Source organism: Tupaia chinensis, unplaced genomic scaffold (genome assembly GCF_000334495.1).
Source record: "Tupaia chinensis unplaced genomic scaffold, TupChi_1.0 Scaffold000315_1, whole genome shotgun sequence".
Classification (NCBI taxonomy): Eukaryota; Metazoa; Chordata; class Mammalia; order Scandentia; family Tupaiidae; genus Tupaia; species Tupaia belangeri.
The window spans coordinates 2,521,301-2,529,716 of NW_006159808.1; the positions used below are offsets into that span (position 1 = coordinate 2,521,301).

The 8,416-nt window shown below is 43.2% G+C and overlaps 1 long non-coding RNA gene across 3 annotated transcripts in view; it reads right to left on the minus strand.

The window, feature by feature from the left end:
• Positions 1-8,416, minus strand: part of LOC114008257 (uncharacterized) — a 26,155-nt gene that overhangs the window by 9,343 nt on the left and 8,396 nt on the right. For all 3 annotated transcript variants that reach the window (XR_003549810.1, XR_003549811.1, XR_003549812.1), the window contains exons 3-4: positions 5,377-5,527; positions 2,386-2,499 (exon numbers count right to left, since the gene is read on the minus strand). This is a non-coding gene — a long non-coding RNA (uncharacterized LOC114008257). The remainder of the gene's footprint in view (positions 1-2,385; positions 2,500-5,376; positions 5,528-8,416) is intronic.

Genomic DNA, 8,416 nt, shown 5'->3' on the forward strand with positions numbered 1-8,416 from the left:
AAGAATTTACCAACACCAGACCAGATCTCCAAGAAGTTCTCAAGGGAGTGCTATCCCAGGAAAATTAAATACATACACACAGAAATAAGAGTTCAAAAACTAAGAAAATGGCCAACTTAATCATAGGGACACGTCTGAAGTTGAATATTATATCCCAGAATTTAATCGGGAAGATCAAACCACAACAGAAGATAGATTAAGTATGTGAGGATGAACTGGTAAAATAGCATTTTATGACTTTTGACTAAAACATTGATTTTCTTCTAGGCTTTTTTTTTTCCAATTTTAAGGATTTTTGCCCTGTCTTGAGCTGTTGATAGGTTCACGTACCTACTATTTTTAACAGAATCCTAACCTGTTTCCTGGCTTTAAGTTTTAAGCAAAGTCCCTTAGCATTTCTTTGATTTATTAAAGTTAAAACTGCTTTTCTTGAAATTAAAAAAAAAAAATTACCCACTCAGATGAATAAGACCATAGACCTAGCACTGTGAAGAAGTGCTGAGTTGGGTTAGACACCAGTGAATTCACGTTCTAATAAGAGTAAATCATGGCGAGGTAAGTAACAAAGCACAGATATGTGAGGGAAAGTAGTATGCATAAGGAACAAGAAGGATTTATTTTTCTTTTTCTATGCGAAAATGTGTCATGACTTTCCCAAGAACTGAATAGAAAGTGGAAATATTAATCCTAGATGGGAAATTAAAGTAGTCACCACACTAAAAGTGGTGACTGGGCAAAGGCTTGATGGAAAGGTAGAGATTATGCATGTTGGGATGGGGAAATGGGCAGACATAACTGTACAAGATAATCCAGTTTAACAATTGCCCTTGTTGACAACGTGGTCCATACTCTACCAGAAATGGGTCTAAGATATTTTCAGAGCCACGGACAGCTCTACTCTTACCAAACCAAGATAAGGTGGCATCCCAGTAAGATATGAAAGGAAATTATTGCATGTCCCTAGTCTGCAGTACCCAAAGAACTGAAGTCACACTGAGGCATTGCATGCTGGACCGCCAACAAGAAGAGTCCGATGGCTGTTCCTTCTCTGACCTCCTGTCAGACACCGCAGATGGCAACACGGAGAGGATGGCCACTCTGAGCCTTAATGTTTTTCAAAATGTCTGGGTTTTAACTTTCTTTATTATAAATAATTATTATAAATCATTTGCTTCCTTCTCTTAGGCTAATAATGTGTTGTTTCCCTTACCTCTTCCATTAGCAACTCTTTTTTATTCTCTGAAACCTACTCTTCCTCTTTCTTTTAAAATCTAAAAGTTTGTTTCCTCTCTCCTCACCTCAGTCCTTTCCACCTCCATCCCTTCCTGCCTTTGAGATTTGGGGCATGCATACACACATGTGTCTAGCGTGTTTATTAAGCTGCCTGGTCCAGGACTCAAACCACTTGGTCAGTGACGTGGGATCCAGTGCCTTAACTACCTTGCCACAGACTCAGGATGAGTCTGGCTGAGGTCTTCTGCATGCAGGGCCTTGTGGTTTTGATAGCTGTCTTCTGTTAAATAACCTGGGAGGTCCCGCTGCTTTCCATGACACCTCCCTCTCTTGTAACCTTGTCTTGGTCTTTGCCTTTCCACTTCCCCAGTCACTGGCATCTAAGAGTTGCCCTCCCCTCACTTCAGCTTTCACTCACTTCTTTGGCCATACGAGGAAAATACGAAGTCAAGAAACCGACTCTTCAATTCATTGAGAGACGCTTCAAAGTTCAGTTTTAGCCATTCATACTAACGAGGTTTTATTCTTCTTATTATTATTATTACTTTCTACTAACATGTGAAGGGGAGACATAGACTGGAAACACCACAGGGACCCCGCTGCTGTGCTGTGCACTGCTAAGACATTGTGCCCTGCAGGCTAGGATCACTTGGAAGGCCAAGTTCAATTCCTGGTCCAACCTGCAGGCGGGACATGGTAACATGCATCTATAATCCCAGCAACTCAGGAGACACAGAAATCACAAACTCAAGGTTGGCCTGGGCAACCTGACCATTAATTAATAACATAGGAGCAGGAGACCTGGCAGTGACACAACGGTAACATTCCCAGCTCTGTGAGGGAGAGCCCAGGTAGAGCGGGGGTGTTCAGGCTCAGGTCTGGAGAACTCCCGGAGTACGCCGGGCCCACACGTCCATGGTTCAAAGTTGGTTAGCAGTGGGTCTGGACATTAGGACCCGACTGTGGGTACTACCCTCTATTTCCCAGAGGAGAGAGCTCGGTTAACTTTAGTGAGAGGAGAGAGAGGAGAGAGAGAGAGAGAGTGGTTGCCATACACCTGTAGTCCCAGTCGGGAGGCAGAAGTGGGAGGACCGCATCAGAGCAAGCATCTGTCTTAAAAAGCAAACAAATGAGCAAGAAGAAATGACTTACTTTTTAGGTCTTGATACCTGGAAATCCGAAATCTCAGGTCTGCTGGTGAGACATTATAGTTGTGTTTGCAGAAGGAACATAGGAACTAATGTGAAGACAGATGTTACTTCAGCCCTTTAAAAATAAGAGATTTAGTAAGAAAAACACTACAAGCCTACCTGGTTTCTTTGTCTCTTAACTCATTTGCACCCACCCTCTCTTTTCCAGAAATACGTTCTAATCTCCAAATCCTGAATCCTTAGCAAGGCAGTCGTCTACATAGTCAGTCTCCGCTTCCGCCATTGTCCCACCGTGATCTGATCCCATAACTGAGTGACATCTCAGTATTCCTCAAGAAGGGAATGCCAGCCCTTGCTACCTGCTCTGTTTAGAACATTCAAACCCCCCCCCCGCCAGCCATCTCCCCTCACCACCCTGAGAAGAGCACCTGCCTCCCCAGGCACATATCAGCACTCCTTCCTCCACCCCAGGGCCTGCGGACCCCAGCCTCCTCCTCCCCGTCATGTCACATAGACATGTGATTGTACCCGCTGCTGTAACCGTCAGCTTAACACAGCTCCGCTGCCCGGTGCTTTCCTGTAGCCAGAAACCACAGCCTTTCTTTTCTTTCTGAGAGACATTTTTGCTATAGGGCACATGTGCTCACCTGAGAGACAGAGACAGAAAGCGAGAAATCACCCTCCAGGGGGAACGGCCATGCCACAATCCCTTCTCCTCTCAGGATCTTGGGAACAGATGCACACACATCCGGTATGAGTTTTAAGCCACCGGGTCCAGGACTTGAACTGCAGTCGTGGGAGTCCAGCAACATAACCATTACACCATGTGCTGGTCCCTGTCAGGAACCATATCTTTATCTCTGTGCCCTCATCACCCAGAATGGCACCCAGCACTTAGAAGGCGCTCACATCTGAGAGGTCGCTGAAGCTGTAGCAAGGGCCCTGGATACAACCATTGTCACCACCCTCCCAGCCGCAGACAGCCTGGCCCAGCACAGGACAGGCACACGTTACTAGGAGGGCAGGAAAACTTGTCACTTGCCATGCCGAGGCCTGTGCTCGTTGGAAGTGATGGGGCAGCTGAGCCATCAGAAACGTATTACTGAAGACGTCGGACAGATTGCAGAATCGTGGAGAAGGCCGGATGGAGAAAGGCCTGGGGAATGAGCAGGAACAGCAGAACCAAGATGGGGCCATGGTGTAGGAGTGGTCAAGTTCCCTGGCCCCACTGGTGGTCCTCTCCTGGGCTTCCCCATTGCGGGTCAGGGTGCTTCCACCACTGGCTTCCCAGCTCTGTCCGGTTCCACCACCTCAACATGCAGCAATCTGGGCTAAGGAACAGCCACGTAGCTGCCCCTGCTAGAAGCCTTGGCACACAGGGAGAGTGATAGGGAGCATGACGAGGAGCAGTCACAGCCCACCCACCTAAACATTGATGACCCCTACAAATGGACGGCAGCCATTCACTAAGCATCAGTAAACTTGCAGATGTCTATGAGAGGCACATGATGGCACGTTGTCACCGTGAAGTACAGTGAGGTACAAAGTACATGTATGGCACATGCAATGATTTGGAGTCTAGCTTTAAGGACAATGGAATGACTCTTAATCCTTTTCTCTAATACAGAACCATGTAAGAGAGAAGTGAGGGACCAGCCAATGGCATAGCAGTTACATTACTGGACTTCCACACAGTCGATCATGGTGCAATGTGCGTGCTTGCTCAAGATCCCAAGAGGAGAATGGAGGAGGGATTGCGGCGTGGTGATCCCCCCCTGGGGGGTGATTTCTTGCTTTCTGTCTCTCTCTGTCCCTCTAGCGAGTGCATGCAACCTATAGCAAACATCTCTATAAAGAGAAAAGAAAGAAAAATGAAATTTAGCTAAACATTTCTTTAGGCAGCTTTTGAAAATAACATGGACCATGAAAAGGTTTTCTAGAAAGTGAGGAATAAAATATAGATCTAATTCATTTAATAGGTGAAGACCATTAACCCAAGTATGGATTCGATTAAAAAGTCCCACTAGTTGCCTACAGCAAACATGATCAGGTCCTTTAAAGGAATAAATATCCCCTATACAAAAAATCTCTCCAAAAATAAATAAATACAGCGATCAATATTATTTATTTAACAGTTTATTAATCTTTCATACAGAATGTCTGACATGCAGAAAAAATTGTAGAACATTGGACAAAGCAGAAATCTGACCCATAACCGAGAGAAAAACATCCAAAGAATCACACTCAAAAACACCACCACCAGAAAATAGGCCCTCCCAAACTAGAGTTGGATGCATAGGAACATTTTTCTTCAGCAATGAGAGTTATGTAAAAACTCTTCCAGACAGACGGAAGCTGGTAAACATGTTGCCAATCGACCTGTCCTATAAAACATGTTAAAGAAAGCTTACGCAAGCTGAAGGAAAATTATCCCAGATGAAAGACCGAGTACTCAGGAGGAAATAAAAAACAGGAAAAAGAATAACTATGTTAAGCTGATATGAAAAATGCTGTTAAAATTTATTTAAAAGATGATGGCAGATTTAAAGTAAAACAACGATGACGATGTACTGAACTTTAAGCATTAAAACGTAAGACAACAACACAGAGAGGGCCAGCTCCATGGCTCAGTGGTTAAGTTCTGGGCATAGAAGGCTGGATCCCACGTGGCTGACCAGAGTGGGAATCCTACCTCAGTGGCTGGAAAAACATGCCAGCATCAGGCGCATGTGCATGCATGCCCCAAATCCTGACAGGACAAAGAAATGGAGGAAAAGTGTTATAGTGAGACCGAGCCCCGATTGGGGAGTGCTTGCTCCTGCGCTCTCTCTCTCTCTCTCTCTGTCTCTGTCTCTCACACACAGGCCCTCTGGCAATAAAAAATAATTTTAAGAAGCACAAAGGATAGGAGGCGAGACACACGATACTGTTCTGTACATGGTTCTTACGTTATTAATGAAGTGGGAGCATAAGAATCATGACTTGTACTTACTTATAATTATAGCCTTATTTAGAATTTGTTTTATTCATTAAGTGATACTGGTATCTTTCATCATTTCGGGAAAGGTATCGGTCATAACATCTTCAAACATTTCCTCTTCTTTGTTCTCTGTCTCTTCTCATAATGAAACTTCAAAAAGCTGCTAGAGAAATAGAGTAAAAGTGTAAGTTTATTTTGGTGCAAAAAAAAATTTTAATCCATGCATAGTTTGTTTATAATATGCATTTGTCGTAAACGTTTGAAGCCCCGCATGTGTGTGTGTGTGTGTGTGTGTGTGTATATGTGTGTGTGTGTGTGTGTGTATGTGTGACTTATACCCTCCATTTTGACATATTTTGCTATTTTCTACCTCTCTGTCTCTCTGGACTGCTTTTTATAGATATTCTCTTTAGGTTTGGTTTGGGCTTTGTTTCTTTTTTTTTTTTTTTATAATTTGCTAGATAATATGTACATTCCCCGGAGGTAAACAGAGAGACAGAGACAGAGGAGGGGAAGAAAGCACCCCCTATGGAGTGTGGTCACACCACAATCACTTCTCCTCCGTTTCTCTAGTCTATCAGATTTGGGGCACTAGCACACACATACCCAGTGTGTTTGTCAAGCCTCTGGGGCTAGGACTCCAACCACAGTTGACCACGTGGCATCCTGTTCCTCTAACCACTAGGCTATGGGACTGGCCTCCAAAATGTGAAGTCTGAGACTATTTCTGTTTCCTTTCTCACATAGGATAATTTAGTTCCCCATGTTTAGTGATATTTTAATAATGAACTGCTCCTAAGCATTGACGCTTTATCTATAGAAATGAGTGAATGCCTGGTCTGAAATAGGTTATTGTAGAAATAATGTCTTTGTTCCACTCAAGCATCTAGGGGCACTTTAGATTTTTGGTCATCCAGAGAGCCCAAATCTGGGTCAAAAACTGAACACCATTTCTTTCTTTCTTTTTTATTTTTTCATAGAAAGGTTTTTGCTATAGGGCACGTGCGCTCACCAGAGAGACAGAGACAGAGAGACAGAAAGCAAGAAATCATCCCCCGGGGGGATGGCCATGCCGCAATCCCTTCTCCAGTCTTCTCTTGGGATTTTAGGCACGCACACACACGGGCTCAGTGTGAATTTTTTAAGCCGCCAGGTCTGGGACTAGAACCATTGTCGACTACATGGGAGTCCAGTGACATAGCCATTATGCCATCTGTTGATCCCATTTTCTTATCACATTATCTGTTTACATAAACCCTATGCCCTTAAAATCCAAGCTACAACTACCTTTTGTTCACCTTGGCCAAGGTCCTGCATTCCTGGGCTTGCTTTCTCGCATGGGTCAACTGCTAGCAGCGAGGATAGTGTCCACCCCTCTCTGGGTATAATCACTCGCTGCTCTCCATTGTCCTTTCCCTCTCCCAATGCAGGCTGGGAGCTCCTTGAGGGTAGGAATCACGTGTCTAGTCAGCCAGCCTAGTGCCTTGAACATACTGTGAGAGGTCTGCAAGTTCCTGGAGATGTATATTATGTACAATATATATTTCAAAATATTTTTGAACAAAACAAACTTGTACTTTAATTCTGTTTTCCACAAGCTTTTACAAGTGCCCTCATATATGCTCAATGTCAATCTTTGACTCAAGAACTGTCTCCCTACTGGTGTTCTCCATAACTCCCTCTACTGGATGACATCATGCTGACATTGATCCTAAACCCTACGCCTGGGGCCCTATTTCAGGCACTAACTCTATGGGTCTGTTAGACTCTGTTACTTACCCTCCCCGGAAACTTCCTCCCCACCCTTACTGCGGGCAGCTCTCCTACAGGACACTATCTCACCAGCAACCTATGTGAGCTGCACTTCAGAGCTGTCCTGCGTCTCCAATGAACTTTCTCCTGGCTCCTTTGCTGGTCCTCCTTTCTGCTTTATTCCTCAGGGTTTTTGTTGCTGCCATTGTGGCTGTCTCTCATGCCACCTCACCCCTGCTTTTTTTTTCTTCCCTAGTTATGCAGTTTGTGAAATTTGATGATGAAAAGAGCTTGCTTGAAACTACTTAGCTGACCGGAATTCATCCATCTTTACATGATTCCAGTTTTATCCTTAAAAGAGACCAACCCCATCTGGACACTGGCCATTCAGGGGACTTCATGCAGGGACAGTTCCTTAGCTTGGTGGAAACGCCTGGTGACTCTGTTCAGTTGGAATGCCTCCCACGAAGGGACAAACTGGACTGATTTCTGTTTGTCATTCTAAATGAGCGTGCATACTAGGGTTTTTTTTCTTCTTCTTTTGAAGGTTGTTTATTGAAAAGAAAAACAGGTTTGGTGTTTAAGGATCAAATCCATTTGATCTTAATTTATTTTCTTTCCACACAGAACAGAGATATTTTGAAAACGTTTTACTCTAATGGTGTTTGTTTGTTTGTTTGTTTTTTAAATCTAGCCTAATCCCTTGTAGGAGTGCAGAGTGCCTTCATGCTAAAACAAATGTGCATTTGAATGCACAATTGATTGACCAATTTTCAAATAATTAACTTTTTAGATTTTGCATGTGCATTTGTTGCTCATTTGACCATATAATAATTAATTAGTCTTAATTATAATGGATTGCACCTTCAAATCCTGCATGTGTATTCTAATAAAATGACAGCATCTCACATCGCTTTTTATATTGTAGTCAAGTAGACAAACACAAGCAAAGGAAGCAAATTCTTAAGGTGGGGGACATTCCACATCCCTTGAAGTCGACATTTTGATTAATGAAGTGTTACAGTTGTTTTTAATGTATTTATTTGGTGGTGCATTCAGCAAAATTAATCCTGATAGATGAAATGTGTTTAAAGCACTTCTAACAAAATGAATGGTGTCTCCAAGTTAATAGAGTTATAAATGAACAGAAGACAAAAAAATGGAGAAGTCTTTAAGAATGAGTCAAGTGAAAATAAATGCCAGATTAAAAAACAATTTACTGGGTGTGTTTACAGAGCCAAAGGGAACCCAAATGCAAAGAATTTGACTCACAAAGTGAGCAGTTAAAATATCTGCATTC